The sequence below is a fragment of the Amblyomma maculatum genome, chromosome 5, assembly GCF_055883805.1.
Source record: "Amblyomma maculatum isolate TAMU_Amacu chromosome 5, ASM5588380v1, whole genome shotgun sequence".
Taxonomy (NCBI): domain Eukaryota; kingdom Metazoa; phylum Arthropoda; class Arachnida; order Ixodida; family Ixodidae; genus Amblyomma; species Amblyomma maculatum.
The window spans coordinates 77,762,088-77,777,227 of record NC_139348.1 but is presented as its reverse complement, the minus strand read 5'-3'; the positions used below and the strand labels follow the sequence as shown (position 1 = coordinate 77,777,227).

General features: G+C 45.3%; 1 long non-coding RNA gene across 2 annotated transcripts in view; it reads right to left on the bottom strand.

Moving 5' to 3' along the window:
* The window catches only part of LOC146188539 (uncharacterized), a 45,229-nt gene that overhangs the window by 29,702 nt on the left and 387 nt on the right, over positions 1-15,140 (bottom strand). For both annotated transcript variants that reach the window (XR_014707543.1, XR_014707544.1), the window contains exon 2: positions 13,808-14,053. This is a non-coding gene — a long non-coding RNA (uncharacterized LOC146188539). The remainder of the gene's footprint in view (positions 1-13,807; positions 14,054-15,140) is intronic.

Genomic DNA, 15,140 nt, shown 5'->3' with positions numbered 1-15,140 from the left:
GAAAGTTTGGGTGTGGATCCCGGTGCGTCGGCCCGGCTTGTGTGATAAACTGATTTCCCGTTACTTCGGACCTTACGAAGTTCTGCGCCGAGTCACGGAAGTTACTTACGAAGTTCCTCCAGTGGGTACTGTGCAGCCCTCGCGTCGGCAACCACGCTCCGAGGTCGTGCACGTTGTCCGCATAAAGCCCTATTTCACGCGGTAGTGCGCTATGCGTTTGTTTCGTTGTCGCGTAGGACACCTTACCCCGCCTCCATTATCTATGCTGGCCATGTGCTGATCTTTCTTTTCGCTTACATTGGCCATCGCTCGCGCTCCGTCCCTTATTTCTTTTTTTAAGAGGGGGAGTAATGCCACCTGGTGTCCCCATGTTCTAGCTGCGCCTGGAAGAAGAGGACACTGAAGTTGACTCTCGTGCTGTGCGCCGAACGTTTGCCTGCTGGTACAGCTTCGTCCCGTCGTTTTAGTCAAGTCTAGCCCTGTTGTCCGTGACAATACTTATTTTATCCATAAAATTACGTCACCTATGAAGCAATTATTAGCTTGAGGGGCTTGTTCGTGCTACACAATACTCGCCTGTGTTGTCTCTCTTCGCACGTGTTTGTGTTTATTGCGCCACATTTCTAGGTGTTATAGAGTAATTATTGTAGATGGATTACAAACGCTGTGAGAAGACTGACAAAAATCAGTATGAAATTGATACAAGCAGTTGTTGGGTGAGTTGGCGTTTTCGATGATCCATAAGAACAGCGCAAAACACAGGGCAGAGATGAAGCATGGACAGAGACCTTTTCTGTCCTGTCGTTTCGCAGTAGTTATGGATCAGTATGAAATTACAAGGCCAATCTAAGTAATTTCAATAAAAATTACATGTCTCCTAATGGAATTTCTCATTTTCAGGTCACCAGTTCTAAAGAAAATGTGCGGAATCTTGAGGGAAATATTTTTCTCTATAAGAGTGCCTTGATGCGGACCGCATAGAAGAATTTCAGCCTGAAGGTTTCACTTTGATGGAGGGTCAAACTAAGCCCTGAAGAACGGTTAAAAAGTTTTTTAAAGGAGGTAAAGCTGCAATGTTTAGCGATGAACCGTACCACGAGTTCCTGTACACGCTTCTCTTTGCTAATTAGGCTGGGGGTATGTTGGTGCAAGAGTTGCATTAATATTCTGTAAGATGGCGTATATGAGTGAGTGATGTAGAATGCTTCTTTCAGCCTCGGTTTAGGGCTTTGGATGTGAGACCTAAAATATGACGACACTAATTTTGATAGCCAAGTAACCCACCTGCTGGCGAGAAATATATCGTAATCAATAAAATGTTCAACACTGTCATTGTGTCTTGGTAATATTGTGGTATTGAGAAGGCAAATGCTGTCGTTTCTGCGTGGACAGATGCGCCAGGTATGAGGATAAAAAGTAGAAATAATGAGCCTTGAGGGAGAAAAGAATGCGACGGCGATAAGAATGACGTGTACAGAATAGAAGAGCATGAAGATAAATTTTGGTTGACATGCCAGCAGCTGATTGATGGAAAAGGCAAGACGATGGCTACGACAAGGTTGACGTGTATCAACTCTGCGGAATGACTTGCACAGGGAGTGGAACAAGAGAAGCTGAGGCTCTGTGAGGTTAGGGACGCTTTGGCTTGAAGAGAGCAACACCGGCTACTGTTCCGTTGGTCTCACGGTCTGCGGCACTGCACCGTGCACTCCTTGCGGTTCTAGAGTCTGTCGCAGTGATCCATCTATTAAAACGCCTACCACCTACCAGAATGAATGAATGAAGCCTTTATTGAAAGGAAGGGATGGCTCTCGGCCGCTGTTTGGGTTCTTGCGGAGTTAGGAGGGATGGGAGTGTAACTTCTTCGTCTTAACGGTTCTTCAAGCTGTTGCTTGTTGCTTGCCATGCGGCCGATCTTCGCGCTGTAAGTCGACCTCTCTCACACTACTCGAAGCAGGCTGCTCTCACTGCCGTATGTAGCAATGGAGTGTTGTATTTCGGTGCTTGATATAACCTGACCTGCTAATATGGACATGTCGTCGTGTGGAATATGCGTAATTTTGTTTCTTCCTCGTGAAAACGATGGACATTGCCATATAAGATGTTCCAGGTCTGCTGTACACTGTTCCTGACAGTGCGTGCATATGTTGTGTTTGAGTGTTTCGTGTCTTCGGAGAAACCACTCGTCAAGTATGTGCGGTGTGTAAGCAGCGTTTGTTATTACTTTGTTGAGAAATATTTCTTGTGGTCGAGTGAGCCCTTTCGTGTCCTCAAACACCGGCGTTGGTGTCGCTTCATGTAATCTAAGCTTACTGTCGTGTTTTATTTTGGTGCGTACGTAGTGCACCGACCACTGCTGCTGAAGAAGCTGACGTTGAGAGATTTTATGCGGACCTGCAATGCTTTTTAGACCGCACCCCATCATCAGACGTCGTTTTTCTCAGGAGACTGGAATGCTAAGGTCGGGAGTGAAGAAATATCCGGAATTACAGGCAAGTTCGGTCTTGGTGAGCCAAATGAAGCTGGACAGAGGCTAGTAGAGTTCTGTCAAGAAAACAACCTGACCATAGCGAATACTCATTTTCAACAGCACAAGAGGCGCCTGTACACATGGATTTCACCGGACGGTCTGTACAGGAATCAGATCGATTATATTATTTGCCGGCAGAGATGGAGAAGCGCTATACAAGCAGTAAAAACAAGGCCTGGGGCCGATTGTGGCACCGATCATCAGCTTCTTGTTGCCAAAATTAAGCTTCGATTGAGGAAAATGCAGAAAACTAGAAGGCCTTTTAGGTATGATCTGGATCAGATTCCATTAGAATATGCTGTGGAAGTGAGGAATCGATTTCAAGAATTAGATCTAGAAGACAAAGAGCCCGAAGAGATGTGGACTGATGTTCGTGATAGAATACAAGAAGTTGCTACTAAGGTAGTTCCAAAGCAAAAGAAATGCAAAAAAGCAAACTGGTTATCTGAAGAGGCTTTGCAAATAGCTGAGGAAAGGAGGATGACAAAAGGTATGGAGGAAAGAGGTTCTCAATGCGGATTTTCAGAAAATAGCAAGGAGAGATAAGAATGCCTTCCTGAACATACAGTGTCAAGCAGTTGAGGACAACAGCCAATTAAGGAACACATAAGACATAAGAAAATCAAAAATATCAAAGGAAGCTTCTGTGCTAAGCTGGGCATGATAAAGGACAAACGAGGCAAGGACCTCACTGCAGCCTCAGAGATAAAGAAGAGGTGGCAGGAATACACAGAAGAACTGTACAAGAAGGACCCGGATGTGCAAACCCAACATAAGACGTTGTGATTACTGATCTCGAGCCGGGCATCCTGAAGAGTGAAGTTGAATGGGCCTTAGCCAGCCTTGCTAAGAACAAAGCTAGCGGAATTGATGGTATTCCAGCTGAGTTGCTTCAAAACCTCAACCACGACGCTGTTAACACACTGCATACATTGTGTCAAAAGATTTGGACAACCCTGCAGTGGCCACAGGATTGGAGGAGGTCAGTTTACATCCCCATTCCAAAGAAAGGCAGTGCCAAAGATTGTTCCAACTACCGCACGATCGCGCTTATTTCGCATGCTAGCAAGGTTATGTTAAAAATCCTGCAAGGTAGGCTGCAGCAGTATGTGGATCGGGAGCTTCCGGACGTGCAAGCTGGGTTTCGCAAGGGCAGAGGAACTAGAGACCAAATTGCCAACCTTCGCTGGATCATGCAAAAAGCAAGAGAGTTCCAGAAACCCATCTACTTCTGCTTTATTGATTATGCGAAAGCGTTTGACTGCGTAGATCACAGCAGATTGTGGCAAGCTCTCCAAGAGATGGGAGTTCCAATTCACCTCATCTGTCTCCTCAGGAGCCTTTATGAAGGGCAAGAGGCCACCGTCAGAACTGGGCATGGTCTTACTGATTGGTTTCCGATTGAGAAAGGGGTGAGGCAAGGCTGCATACTGTCGCCCTGCCTATTTAACCTATATGCAGAGTGCATCATGAGGAAGGCCGGTCTGGACGAGTCTTCAGCTGGAGTGAAGATTGCTGGAAAACGTATCAACAACCTTAGATATGCGGATGATACCGCTTTAATGGCAGAAAGTGAAGTGGAACTCAAGAGACTTCTGATGCGCGTACAAGAAGAGAGTGAGAAGTTTGGGCTTAAACTGAACATTAAAAAGACGAAGATCATGGCGTCTTGCCTATCAAGTCCTGGAGCATCAATGGACAAAAAGTGGAAGCTGTGACAGATTTTCTGTTCTTGGGCGCCAAGATTACCTCGGAAGGAGACTGCAGCCATGAAATTAGGAGACGCCTGCTTCTGGGAAAGAGAGCAATGGTTAGCCTTGACCGCCTAGTAAAGAGCAGAGACATTAGTCTGCCAACCAAGATCCGTATAACCCGTGCTATGGTCTTTCCAGTTGTGATGTATGGATGCGAGAGTTGGACTGTGAAAAAGGCTGACCGCCGAAGAATTGACGCGTTTGAATTGTGGTGCTGGCGAAGACTCTTAAGAGTTCCTTGGACTGCCAGAAGATCAAATCAGTCGATATTGTCGACCATAAACCCTGACTGCTCATTGGAGGGTCAAATTCTAAAGTTAAGGCTCAGCTACTTTGGTCATCTGATGAGAAGAGAGGAGTCGCTGGAGAAAGATTTGATGTTGGGAAAGGTTGAGGGTCGCCGGAGAAGGGGTAGGCAGCGAACGCGATGGTTAGATGGCATTCTCGAGGCATTGCAGATGAAGCTATGTGATGTTAAGAAGATAGTGAGAGACCGGAAAGCGTGGCGTAACATGGTCCATAGGGTCACGAAGAGTCGGACACGACTGAACGCCTGAACTGAACTGACATAGTGCATCATCGATCTGCCAGAGGAGCCTTTAGTGAGCATTGTTTGGTAAGGATTTAAGTCTGACGGTTTAGGCATGGAGTTGGGGTGTGGGGCATTGTACGTTTCAGTAAGCCCACCCGCTTGCGCGGCGGCCGCTTGCGTGGCTGCGTTTCCCCCGTCCGTGCCAGTATGTCCCGGTGTCCACATAATTTGAATTTCTATTCCAACTTCCCGCATTCCCTTCAGCCTCTTTCTGATGTCCTTGGCCACTGCGTACTCTGTAGTTGGTGGCGTCAGCTCTCCAATCGCTGCATATGATTTGGTTAAAATTCGATAACCATTGAAGTTATCTTTTCTGGCTGCAGCGGTCATAATAGTATTTATGGCTCCCCATATGGCAAGCAACTCGGAGTGTAAAATTGTTCCTCCAGGTAGGTGGCACGTGTGCTGTCCGTTGTGCTGAGGCGCTGGCACACACACTCATGCCACACTCACCCTTTCATTTCTAATTGCAGCGTCAGTGTAGATGTCTATTGTATTGAGTGGTCTTGTGAGGGCAGTTCTCTGTGCTAAAAGTTGCGTAGCTACCCCATTCCGCCTACTAATAGTTCGTTGTGGCCTTAGTGTGATTACCGGCGCCTCCCACGGGGGTGAAGTGTCTGTCCCCAGGGGCCTCGGAGCAATTATGATTCGGTTGTCCCATGCCATGATCTGCTGCCCTTGGGTCGTGTTTTCCAGTCGGGATCGCATTCTTATTTTTGCTTCTCTTATAATGTCTTGTATGGGTGGTATGCTGACCATTTTAAGCAGCTCTTCATTTCTCGTGTGCTTAGGAAGCCCAGTAATGGTGCGAAGAGTGGCCCTGTGTAGCTTTTCGATGTCTTTAACGTCGCGATTAGAAAACTCATAGACAGGTGCCCCGTACAGAATCCTGCCGACAGCAACCGCTCTAGACAGTGCTTGGCACGATTTTTGCCGAGCTCCACCGTATTTGTTTGAAATCCGGCGAATCATATGCAACATCGGGGTCCAGTTACGTTGCAATGTACGAATCCATTTACGAGGACTGTTGCAACTAGAAATCTGTGCCCCCAAGATTTTTGTCTGCCCATTTGCAGACGTGATGTTGTGTTGTCCAAGATACAGTGTAATCTGCTTTTTGGCGTTTGTAGAATTCTTGCCGTCTGTGCTTATGAGTTGTGTCTTTTCAGGTGAGAGCTGTAGCCCCAATACTTCCAAGCTGTCAGTGAGGCTGAAGATTGCTGCTTGGAGCTCCGTCTGCATGACGTCTTCATTTGGGTAATCCACTGCTTCTGTCCATATGGCGACATCTGCGTAGATGGTGAAGCGGGCCGAAGTGTCTCGCTCGAGCGCTTCTGCTACGCGGGTCATGGTCAAGTTAAAAAGCAAAGGCCCGATGATAGAGCCCTGGGGCACGCCCTTATCCAAGTAATAAGTTCTGGGGCTCCATCTCGAAGCTTTGCCATGAAGCCTAATAGGCCTACTTTGAAGGAAGCTGCATATCCAATTGTATGCTTTTTGGCTGGGATATCTTTTTGCTAATTCTTGTAGGATTACCTGTTGGTTTACATTGTCGAATGCTTTGCGCATATCAACCGCGAGGATGTAATCTTGTGTCTGTTTGCGAGACCTGCGGTTGATTACCCTGCGGAGCAGCCAAAGGCAATCATGCGTGTCGATATTCGGGCGGAATCCAGCCTGAGCTGGATGCAACCCAGGCTGTACGTATTCGATATAATGCTGTATTCTTGCGGCTATCATTCGCTCAATCAATTTGCAGATAGTGGATGTGAGAGCTATTGGCCGTAGGTTCTCTGGTTTTGTGTGGTCCTTCCCTGATTTCGGTATGGGGTATATCAATGATAGCTTTAGTGCATCTGGCACCACTCCTGATTCCCATGAATCGTTTATGATAGTTAAGAGCTGATCTTGGGCTTCGTCGCTATGATTTCTGAGCTCCTGCCATGTTACTCCGTCGTGTCCTGGAGAGATGAGGAACACGCAAATAGGCTCACCGCATTAACGCGACTGGCCAGGAAAGGGAACGGACGCGTCTGCACGTACGAGGTCACGATTGAACGAACGCCAACACGAGGCGAGGAAAAAAGTCGGGGCGTTATCTGGGTGCGTCCTGGTCAAACCATTGAGTACATCAAGGACCACCTAAGATGTGAAACTGCAACTGTCCTTGACGCGCGTCTCCTAGGAAAGACAAACATGCTGCTGTTAAAATTCGATACAGAGCAGCTACCCAAAAGGCTCGTTTTTGATTACGAAATCACAAGGGTCTACGAGTACAGACCAAAAATTATTGCCTGCTATAACTGCCACGGACTGGGACATATTGCTAGGTATAGTCCAGCAGAAGAGGTTTGTAAGGAGTGCGGACGGCTGCACTCTAAAGACACAGAATGCGATCAACAGGTATTCTGCGTCGCCTGCCAGAAACCGGGCCACATTTCAATCAATTCGGCTTGTCCTAGTCGTGTATCAAAAGAGCCTGAAGAAAATAAGCAGAACCCTGATGCAGTTAAGGGAGAAGTTACATGGGCAGACAAGGCGCGACAGAACTCGTCGACAGAAACTGCGCTGCCCCCTGTTTACCAACAACAACTAGAAGAGTTGCGAAAAGAAAATCAGCAACTTAGAGAAATGCTGGAGAAAGTCCTTGCAAGGCTACCACCGGAACAAGACGTTCGTGCATCTCAGACGCAGCGGCAACATGCTTCAGCCTCGCCCACTGGGCAGATGCAACGCGTGCGTTCGAAAAGCCGGCCCGGACGGTCGTCCAGTCGTAAAACAACTGCAAACTTCATAAAGCACCAACATACCGAAACATCACTGACTCAAACGCCAAAGACTCATCAGACGACAAAAGCACTTACCGCACAAGACTCGGCGTATGCGCAAATGCTGAGCATCATGAGGCAAGAGCGACACAACGAGACACAGCGTCTAGAAAAAAGCCTGCGGGATGAGTTTCAAACGATAACAAACGCGATACAGACTCAGATTGAAGCAATTTTTATAGAGTTGCACAAAAGCATCCAACACCAGAACGATGAGCCAAAAAGACGTAAGCCCGCAGAGGCGCAATAAGAATCAGATCAATATGTCTACAATGGAACTGCAGAAGTTTCACGCAGACTGGACCTACCCTAAGGGAACAAGTAAAAAAATTGAAGCCTCTGGTCATCCTTTTGCAAGAAACGAGAGGACCTTGCACTATTCGGGGTTACCGTACATTTCAGCAGCCTACCATACTTCACCAGAACAGAGGAAACCAACATGCACAGGGTCAAGCTGCTCTCCTTGTCAGAAACGAATGCACAGCAACCGAATTACAAATTCCTGATCTAAGTAATGAGTTCAGAGAAGTAATCGCTGTTAAAATGTGTCCTCCTGGGCAACGGCCCATGGTGGCAGTCTCCGTGTATTATAGGCCTCTGACTGGCAGTCATAATACCGACTCATACGGGTGGCTCGCCAAAGTCCTGGCCCTGTCAGGAAGCCTCCCCATCCTGGTGGGAGGAGACTTCAATGCTAAGCACCCGACTTGGGGCTACGCCACAGATGACCCAAGGGGACGCATGCTGCACGACACTGTAGAAATGTCTGGTCTATACATATACAGCACCCCGGACACACCAACGCGCATAGGACTACACTCCCGACAACGAGATACGACACCAGACCTGACGTTGGCCACACCAGGCTTCATCAGGCAATGGGTAGTCGAACAGACAACATGGGGAAGCGACCACTTACCAATTTTGATCACCCTTAACCGAAAAAAGATTCGTGAAAAAAGGCAAACGGTTACCATTGACTGGGAAAAGTTTCGGACAGCCACTGGCGGCAACTTCATGGACTTCGCTCAATTCAGTGCCATGGTTGCGGAAGCACGGCCATGGTCCCGAGACACAATAATATGTTACGACACTACCACACACATGGATAGGCACCTTGCCAACTTGTGGCGAAAGGTCAACATTCTTACGCAAGAATACAGATATAAAGGAAAGCGCCACCGGGATCTCATGAGCCTTAAGCGCCAATATCGACTCATGAAGGAGTACCAACAACAGCTCGAAACAGATTCATGGCACAGCACTTGTGCGACGCTCGGACGCAAACCCGGTCTTAAAAAGCTGTGGGGAATTCTACGAAGCCTGCTGGGGAAAAAGAAAAGCACACCACCACTGGCAGAGCTGTTCCTGCGCGAGAACCCAGCTGCACTAGAGGAAAAGGTGATTCACACGTTCTTCCCGCATGCTTCTGAGATACCCACGCCACCAATTCCAGTGATGGAACAACACAGTGATGGAACTTGAAAAACCATTTACATTTGGCGAGCTATTGGCAGCATTAGTCCACCTGCCAGCTGTATTGCCAAGCTTGTGCCCCTGAATGCCACCTTCAACTCGATATCGCGTCTGCCAGCACTAAACCGGGAGATCATTTGACACCACCAGTGAGGCCAGCCTTTCAATTGTCAATGCCACCTCAATGCCTCATCGTCACTACACTGTGAGTATGAACTGTGACCACTTTCAGCATAATATAGACGCCATGCCGCGCACAAAATTACATTGTTTTGATGTTAGCGTTTGTAAATTAGTTTTATGTGTGGTAGTGTCTGCATGGTGTATAGCGTATTAAATTAGCGTTCATGTGAATGCAGCGGGCAGCAGACCAATTCAGCCCGAGCGTTCTCCTGAGATCCGTGATATGCATGTAAAACACTTTATGCTAAGGCGGATTTTACCCGTGGCAGATTACGCTGCTATAGGCTTAAATGAACTTGAAAACGCTATTGTCACCTGAATTGCGAACGCTTTATGTAAATAAGAAAAACATTAGGGTAAGATAAGTTATGCGGCGAGATCATCAGGGTAAATTTTCTGAAAGCAGGCTTTTTTTATTTTTCAGCACTAAAGCAAATTTTGGGTCTAACAAAGGGGAAATGACCTTGAGAAAATAATGCGTCGGTAACAGCAACAATTTGTTCTTTTTCCTTTTGAGATGTCGTGCAAACTGTACCTTATGATAAAAATTTGGAGGACGCTTAAGCTTCGCCTTCAAGAGTGGAACGCGATAGCGTTATTGCACCTCATCGAGAAAACTTATTAAACGCAAGGGTATTGGGGCATCCTCGCACCGCTACCCGCGCGGCCCGAAGGGGAGAAGCGGGTGAGCGAAGATAGTGATCTAAAGAAAGGAAAGACGCTTGATTCTACAGCCCGTGAGGGTGCACGGCGAAACTTCGGGGCGAGTGGGGCGCCACGTGTCGGGGCAGTGCCGCACATTGCGAGGAGGGGTTCTTCTGTGTTTGCCGCAAGATGGATCTGCATGTGCGCAGAGCGCAGAAGAAATGTGGCGGAAACGTACTTCGCTACTCGTGTAACTGCGACTTCTGTGACATGCTCATAATTACCGATATACGCCGCAGTATAACGTTCTACGGCAAGTTTCTAAGGCAACACCGCATTCACTAGAAGCGCTTTTGTACCGCTTTCAAGCATCGATCTCGTGGCTGAGTCAATAAAGAAAAAAAAGAACTCGTGGCTGAGTGGTAGCGTCTCCGTCTCACACTCCGGAGACCGTGGTTTGATTCCCACCCAGCCCATCTTGGAGGCTGCTTTTTATTTATGAAGTGCATGCCGGGATTTATCGCTCACGACCAACGCCGCCGACGCCGACGACACCGTCTTTTCTGCGACACGAGCTCCTTAACGCTACCGCGTTAAAACATTCCAGTAAACTTCGCAGGGTCTCATTCTCATTCCGCTAGTTTTGTCACGACGCCGTTAGCATTATTTGACGAATTCACACCTATGCACCCAATGACAAACTGTCTTTCTGTGCGATCTTTTATCACAATATTTAGTTTCTGCATTCTAAATTAAACATTATTATTATTCCAGTGTACACAGTCATAAATATTTTCCACAATGGTTTCTACAGTTATTGAAATTGTAAATGTCTGAGTTGTTCCTGTAAACGAGGAATGAATAACATTAAACAGCTCGTCTGGTGCACCTTCATCCGAGAGGACTTAGCGGTGTGTAACACTAGAACATTATCCACTGGGGCTAGTTCACCAGCGTCATATAGACGAAGTCACAGGGCTGAGGAAGTTAAGCTGGACGTATGGAGCATTTAACATGTATGGGGTGGGTACGTTCTGCACATTGGAGTTTCAGTAGACAGACCAGATCTAGGTGTAGGCTTTCTTGATCATAAGCATATAGCTGGTAAGGTTTAGGCGTTCTCTAGCATTATTTAAAGGGGCAGCAATTGTGATCAGGGTTAAAATTTTTGGTAACACTTTGGACCACTAAAGTGCGATGAGGCGAAAGCCTTTATAGCGCGGTTGTCCGTAACCTCTCACTGCAGCGCCCCCTTTCTCTCTCTCTCTTTATTCTTTCACTCCCACTTTCCTCCTTTTTCATGCAGAATTCTTCAGGTGTAAGCGGAGAATTGTTACAGATACTGCGCCTTTCCTTGTAAACTGATTTGAAAAGCCGCTTATTGCTGCTGCACTGTGTCGGCTTAAATATGCTGTGCAGTGAGGGGTTCGAGGAGTGCTATATGATAGGTGCGCACGGACGCCTGGATCGGACGCTCGCCGGGATCAGTTTCGTATATACGTGAATTGTCTGATGGAGTCATAACAAGTTCCGGTTATGACCGGATATGACTTCATGTTGACGTCATAGTTTGGCATGACGTCACGATCAAAGACGTTACTATGTGATGACGTCACAGTCATCTCTGTTGTTACTCATGAGATTCAATTATGACTGATGACTGATTAGTTCTATAAGTGACTAATAAAATATTAGTACTAGTTAGTTACTAGCTAGTGTGGTACCCATTAATGACTAGTATGTCATTGACCATAACTATTACTAGTACTAGTCAAGGTGTGATATGGTCATGGCCGGGTGGACAGGGTCGTGGCCGCGAATATGAGTCAATAAAAGCCCATTCTGGCGGTGTCCCGCGGAATCTCGCGAAGTGTGACACTTCTCGTAGGATGACGCACAAGGCCATGGCCGCGAGTATGGCCCATTACTTGCTTTCGCATAATAAGTGGCTTCAACTGCAAGTTCTAAATGTCTATTTGAAAACCTGTAGACTGATGACCAGGTTGTCAGAAAAACCTATAAAGCTGCACGATCAGACAAATAATTAAGAAATGCTATATAGAGTACTGTCGGCCGATTGTTACTTCAAGGTATGAAAGGCGCAAGCTAGAGACAAGGCAGTTGATGAATATGGCATTAGCTACAGGAATAACTGGGGCGAATATTAGTACAGTGTGTTTTTATCAGATGAGGATGTCCCTAGCGTGGAAGCGGCGAACGATACCCTGCGTGATATTGTTCCTTCTTGGGCAGCGGAAGTAGGCGGTATGATAAGTGCACAGAATACCGAAAACTATATTATTAAAATCTTGTTAATAAACGTCAGAGCGAGAACTGATACAATCCTATGGATAGAAATGGTAAAGCTATGAGAGCTATTTGATGAACATATAATGCCCACAATAATGCAGTGTAAGATAGAAAAAAAGAACCTCTACAAAAAGACGAGATATTTACATCAATATTTAGCTCCTATTTTTAGGTAGTATACAAAGAAGTGGACTGAAGCGAGTAAAAATGAAAAAGGTCATTGTCGGCCAGTCATTACCTGTATTACTGAAAGCGCGTAAGAGGAATTCGCCATATTCAAAATCAGTTATGCTATGAGACAAGGCTGGCAGTGTCTGACTATGACTAAGATATGACTAAGATTGTCCAAGTAGGTTAGGAGTTCCATGCTCATCTGTTTAGTAGCCGCAGCAATGAGGGCGATAATTACTGGGGAGCAGTTGACGTTCCACGAGTAAAGAAGAACGAAGTAGAGTAAGCTTTACTAAAAGAAGGGAGCAGCTGGGAAAGTTAAGTAATGACACGTCTTTCGATGGATGCTCGGAAGACTGTGAGGCAAAATTTGCTACACTGTGTAAGCAAGTTCGTAATTTAGATGATGCCAGGATTATGAAAGCGCTAATATTACGGTATGCCATGATACGTATATGGCGCATGCAAAGCTATATGTGAATTTTTTGAAAGATGTCTATAGTGGCTTCAGAGTTGGCATGTCCCTTCATAAAAATGTAATAAAACTCTTTATTCAAGGGTGTAAAGGAAGTGCACATGATATGTTCAAAACTATTACCCATTTGCTTAGTTGAAGTAGTCAGAGTTGGGATGACAACAAGACACAATTAGGAGTAAATTTGGATAGATCAGGGATCTCAGGGTTGTTGATGACACTGTCTTGATCAGTATCTACGATGAATTACAAGGACATACAATTGAAGTTGACAGGCCCAGCACTCATTTGAGCCTAAAGTTTTGCTGAAGAATACAGTTGGTATTTTCAAGAGCCTATGAAAAGAACAGCCGTTTGCAATAGATATCGAAACGCTGGAAGTGATAAGGGAATACGTGCAGTTAGGACAGTTATTGACCGCATATTCCTACATTGAAATTGAATGAACTAGGATCAGATATGGATAGCGCATCTGGCAAGCAAATTAGGATCGCAAATGGCAGCTTGTCAAATTCCTTTACAAATAAAGCATTTAAGTGCTCTATCTTACAGTTACTTACCTATGGGCAGAAACGCGGAGAATAACAATACAGTTAAGCTTAACGGAAGCCAGCACAGCAACTGAAAATATATAGTGCTTACTTGCCTGCATCGAAGCACAAAATTTTAGCCTATGAAGTTAGCCCAACGTTCATTAAGTACAGTGAAAAAAGTTCTAAAACATTTGGAGATTTATCGCGTGAACAAAATCAGACCAAGAATATTATGGAGGGCGAAACCATATTCTTTTTTATAAAACAGAAGCCATAATAGTTAACATCGTATAAAATATTACAATATTACCTTTTCCATGTTTCGAAATTTTATGTCGATGAGTGTCTCCGATGTCTCCGTGGCATTGAGCAGTGATTCTGAGTAGTCTCCAAAAGCGATGATAATGTAAATCGCTGCAAAGGAAATTGTTTTCACCGCTGTCTTCATCCTTTTGATTGCTTGATATATCGTGGCTATGTCAGCATCTCCAGAGATTGCATGGTCTTTCTCAAAGTGGACGTCTGACGAGTCTTCAGAGGTTTTCTATTTTATTATCTGAGGAAAGAGGACAATGTGTTTCGGTTATAGCTTTATTAGCGATTATCATAAATTAAAGGCCACGGTGCGGATATTTTTGAAAGATTATGCGAGGGTAAATGTACCAGCTATTCAGTGATCGATTACACAGAAAGTAGACGTTGTTTTTAAAGATCCGCTGGGATAAGCATACAATTAGTATTCTGGTTGCAGAATTATGTTCACTGTGGGGAGATGAAAGACCAGGTAAATCGTACTAGATAATTTTTCGGATGGCTACATTAAAGAGAAAACACGTGCACAGTAAATTAGTTACTGTACAGTGCAGCGCTTGAACTAATGCGAGATCGCATTGTACCTGAGAAAAAGGAAGTCTTTATTTCTAAAAAGATTATTTCACTTTACCTGTTAAATATATGGTGGCTATTTTGTGGTATGCCTCATGGAAATCGCGAGAATGGGAATCACGTTTTGGTTACGGCAACTGTTCGAGCGTGAAAGCCATTTGCTATATAATATTCGGCAAATACATTTCATTATAACTAATTTTCTGCTCGAATTTTGGTGCATGTCTTTATTGTGACAAGATACATGCTCATAGGCGAACAGTTTGTGAAAACCGAATAAAATGAAACGAAAAGAACACAATTCGGTCACAAGGTGTATTGAAAATGTGAACCTATCCAGGAGTTCTGAAGAAAAACACCGCACAAATCAATTTATCTGTAAATTGGTGTGCAAACAAAGATTTTTTCATTGTATTCAGTTTTTTCTGTGTACAAGACTAAATAGCTAGGTTGCATTAAACTAGGTTCAATCCAGCATATTCTTGAGGATATGAAAAACAGAGGCAACCAAATTTGTTACAGTTCCTGCGTCACTGGTAACGCATCAAGCTTGCGTTCTCCGCATTCTATATGAGAGTCGCGGATTCGTATTTAGCATTAGTCTTAAATGCAAAAAGGCCTTTTTAGTATTTCGCATTCAGTCATGATAGAAATGATACGCGTCGATGTGACTGAATACTGGTCCAAGATTTCTGTCTTGCATTTAGTTTAGGCATTTTACATCGTCGAGCAATTAACGACTGGCGCTAAACACATCG